The sequence below is a fragment of the Mus pahari genome, unplaced genomic scaffold, assembly GCF_900095145.1.
Source record: "Mus pahari unplaced genomic scaffold, PAHARI_EIJ_v1.1 scaffold_11092_1, whole genome shotgun sequence".
Lineage (NCBI taxonomy): Eukaryota > Metazoa > Chordata > Mammalia > Rodentia > Muridae > Mus > Mus pahari.
In genome coordinates, this window is record NW_018393880.1 from 25,872 (window position 1) to 30,557 (window position 4,686).

The 4,686-nt window shown below is 40.2% G+C and overlaps 1 pseudogene; it reads left to right on the forward strand.

Moving 5' to 3' along the window:
• The first annotated feature begins 1,052 nt into the window (after nt 1-1,052).
• On the forward strand, nt 1,053-1,697 carry LOC110315777 (annotated as a pseudogene).
• Nucleotides 1,698-4,686: the final 2,989 nt, after the last annotated feature.

Here is a 4,686-nt window from a genome sequence, read left to right on the forward strand (position 1 = left end):
ACTACCAAAAAGGAATGGGTGAGAGGTACACCCCTAAAAATGCAATCAAGTGACTTAGTTTGTATGCTTGGCAGGGTCCACATCCGAGAGAGTCTTGAATTTGAGGCCAGTTTGATGAACCTGGCATACACCAGGGCAACCTAGTGACACTTTGTATCTAAAAAACAAACACTAGTCTACAGTCAGTTGCATAAGAAATTTGACTATAAATGCTCTTAGACGAGCCTTTAATTTATTTTTATTTGGTGCTCTCTTATGGTTTCCACTACATTATAATAGTTATATCCATGCAAAAACACATTTTAAGTGAAGATGAAGTTCTGAAAAACCTAGTTACTGGAGTGGGACTCAAACAGATTATAAATCTTAACATTCTGACCTAGCAAACTAGTTAAGTTGTGAATTTCTGATTACTATTCATACTGCATTTGGTTTGACTGGAGCAGTCTTAATCTTATTGTTCCTCAACTGATGACTATTAGGTAAGGTCAGGGATCTGAGTAATGGAGTGACTTCCTATGGTAATTGTAGTTTGAAAACACGATGGCTCTCTTTCCTTTAAATTCTGTGGCCCTCTCTAAATAGATTTATATCATGTAAAAAGGGTAAATTCTTGTAAGTAATTACTATCCTTTGATAGGACACTCACCTTTTAAGGATTTAGTGACTTGAATACTTGGACCATGTGGACTAGTGCCTTGATTCAAAGGACCAAAATAGGACCATAGAGGGCACCGAAGAAAGGAGGATCAAACTAAAAAGTGTCTTTGGCTAAATTGGCTGAAATTTTTGAATGACCAATTCTGAAATTACAAGACATTTGAAGTATTGCATTTTCCCTTAAAGGTGGTATGTATACACTTGCCTTGTATGTTAAAATATAAAACTGACTTGTGTGTACAAAGTGCATAATCGATATACAGGACATTAAGAACTTAATTACAACATTGGTATCAAACCCAGGACCCCCACACTAAGCTATACTCCCAGCCCTGGTTCTGATTCTTGATTATCAGGGTTTTTGGTTAGTTGGTTGGGTTGGTTTTGTGAGAATGTCTGTGGTGCATCATTTGCCGCCTGGGTGGTTACTGGCATCTTTCTTTCATGAACAAAGTAAACTATCAACTTCACCAGCATCAAGAGCCGTTTTGTAGTAAAAACAACCCCACTTCTTCTGTCTCCGTGGATTCTCTTCCGCTGGATCCCGGGTCTCCGTTTGGAGCTCCTGCTGCCTGCTTTGCTCCTGACTCCACTGCTGTGTCAGGCAGTGAGGATGGAGGAAGTTGTGAAGTGATCACCCAAAAATATGTTTTCCGATCTGAGCTATTTAATGTCACCAAACCTTACATAATTCCAGCTGTTCACAAAGAGCACCAACAAAGTAACAAAAAATGAAAATCTACTGACGGACGATAAACAAGAGGTCTCTGTTTTTGTTGGGAAGGTAGGAAGTTTTAAGTGTCTTTTTAAAAATATGAAACAAAAAATTTCATTAAGTATATCAAACATCTTCCCATTTTCTATGTATAAAAAAGCTAATAATGCAGAAGGTGTTAGCATGTCCAAAAGCAATTGTGGGTTGCCCTTCAACTCATTGCGTGGCTGAGGATCACAGGCTTCTTATTCTCCTGTCTCCACTTCTAGAGTGCTGGGGTTCTTAGCAGGTGCCGTCAGTCATCCTTAATTATACTTTCTAACATCCTGCTATTTTAGAACAACACATTTCATGCTTCAAAAAATAAAGAGAGGCCAGGAGAGATAGCCCAGCAGATGAACAGAGGTGCCTGCTGCTGAAACTCACGGTCTGAGTTTGATCACAAGGACCCACTTGGTGGAAGGAGAGAACTACCTCCCAGAAGTTGTTCTCTAACCTCTGCCTGGGTGCCGTGGCTGTGCACCCTACCCACAGTGCACAGTGAATGCATGAATAAATGGATTCTAAATGCTTGTGAGAAAACCTGAAAGAGAGCAAGGTTCTTGTGACCACAGATTCTTCAAAATCATGAAATTGTTCTTGGGATGTGCTTTTGTATCCCTTTCAGGTGTAGCAGATACAAGTGAATTTATTCATCACAACTGGATTTTGTTACTGGTTTATATGCCTTTATGGAAAATCATGTTTTTACCATACCCTACTTGTCAACCTCATTTGGCTTGCCTTTGTGATTGTGCCTGTTACTCACGTGACTCTTCTTAACCCTCAGAATATAAATTGTCCGATATTCTGATAAACTGAGAAAATTGGCCATCGCATGAGACATTAACCTGCCTCATCTGTCAGCTTCATTCTCCCAGGTGTCACTGCCAGCAAGCGTGGGAAATAGTTACTCAATGTTTTTACACCTGTTTTGCTTTTAAAATTCCTATGAAAAAATTTCCAATTATTCAGTGGGTTTTGGGAATAAGCTCGTATAACAAAAGTTTGAGAGAAGGGTATTTTTGGAAAGTTTTCTAGTGATAATAGGAAAGCTTCTATGGAATATACATATTTAAAAGGTACTTGTGCTTGAGTATATACTTTGGGGCAGTTTTCCAGAAGTTTGAGTCTGATACAGTGGTACACAGTTGTAATTCGAGCATTTGGGAGGTAGAAGCAGAAGGAACAGGAGCACAAGCCACCCTTGACTACACAGTGAGTTCATGAACAGCTTAGGTTATATGAGATCCCCTCACAAACAACAACCTCCCCCCAACAAAACTAGATATTTGAGCATACTATACAAGATTAAATGGTGGGAGTAGGGTTTTTCTTTCCTTCTACCGTGTTGATCATTGGCCCTGGGGATTGAACTGAAGTTGTCAGGCTCAGCAGCAAGCACCTTCTATGTACGCTTTAATCTTTCATGTGTGTTCCAATAGTCCATAGGTGATCATACAAACTCCATGTAGATATTGTCTTGTTAGGGGTAAGAATGAATGATTGTTCATTTAGCAAATGTGTGAGCTCCTTCCATCTACTTTTGTGCATAATGATGAAGCAAGATAAGCACAGTACCTTTATCTATTGTACCTTATAATTGGTTTAAAAATTAGGAAAGCATACTAAGAGTTAGAGTAAGGAAGTTACTCGAAGTAAGCTCTTTTACTGTGGGAGGTACCTGAAATGCAGTCTGAAATGCATGGTTTTCTTTTTCTTTTCTTTTCTTTCTTTTTGTATTTTGTTTGTTTGTTTGTTTGTTTGTTTTTGGACATGTTTTTCCTTTTCAGCAAGTATGTATTGATTCATCTGCACGTGAAGCACAGAAAAGAAAGCCTCAGATGTACCGCTGTCATTACTTCAGACCACCAAGCATTTGACCTTATCTTGGGTAAGAGGTTGGGTTTTTGTTTGTTTGTTTTTAATGAGACATCTAACTGTAGTTCAGGCTGTCTTGGACTCACTGTGTAGACCAGGCTGTTTTAAACTCATGTCCCTGCCTAGGCAGTGCTGTGATGATAGGCGCATGTCTGACAAACTTCCCATTTTAATGTGGAACATACAGATCAGCATATGTAATTAATACTATTATAATGAAATTGATCATTTCTGATATGCTAATGAGTACATCTTTTTATGTAATTAGTCAACATGTATTTTAGCCTGTTGAGAATTTGATACTACGTTAATAGCAAGTCAGCAATGAAAAGAAGTTATAGTTCTATGTTCCTGCTCTCATTGTTGCCTCCCCCAGCCTTGAAGCAGGCTGATTCAGACTTTGCTGTCACTGAGCCTGAGACCACCTGGAGTGGAGCCTTCCAACCTAGGTGGCTCTATTGTTCTGTCACCTGCCTACTCTTCTCCAAGACACTGCAACCTGCTGAGAGGCCCTTGAGATATTCCAGAGACAGCAAGCAATCCAGTAATTTACACCTACTTGCCAAAACCTTTCTTTCAGGTAGATCTCCTACAGGCTGGTGACAGGCATCAAGAATGGATCTGCGGGAGATGGGCTTTCCGTTTATATAAGCACAGATTGTTAGTAAACTTTGAGCTTTGATCAGACACGTGTCTTGGCTTCCTTCTTTTCTCACCTTCTAGTCTCTTTCCGCCCTAGCCTGCCTTTCAGGAGGACCTGGTTCATGTGGCCATGGGCGGTCACACTCATGCTCTGTTTTGTGGTGTAGTTAGGTGCAGAATATTGCTAGTAACACTGGCTTGTCTGTAACCCTCAGATCAATTCTGAAGGCCTTTAAACATTTCCATATATTTATCGTATGTGTATAGGCGTACTTGTGCAATGGTTTGCAGATCAGAGGACAGTTTTCAGGAATTCTGTTCTTACACAATGATGGATTTGGTGATAAGTGTCATCTTGCCAGTCTTCTAAATACCATTTAAAATATGTTAAAATTGACATTTTTTTCCTGAGGCAATTTGCTATGTTGCTAAGGTTAGCTTTGAACTTGACGCTCCTACCACCTGGCTGCTGGGGTTATAGCTATACTTGGGCTCTGTCTGTCTGTCTTTCGTCCCCTCTTCTCCCCTTTTTTGAACAGGGTCCAGGTAGCCCAGTCTGTTCTGGAATCCACTGTGTAGCAGAGGATGACCTTGAACTCCTACCCTTCATGCTCGAATCTTTCATTTCCTGGCATTACAGCTTGAATGTCATACGTGGTTTTAACTTTCATTTCCTGGTATTGCAGGCTCGAGATGCCATACTTGGTTTTAAGATTTCTTCCTTCCTTCCTCCCTCCCTCCCTCCCTTC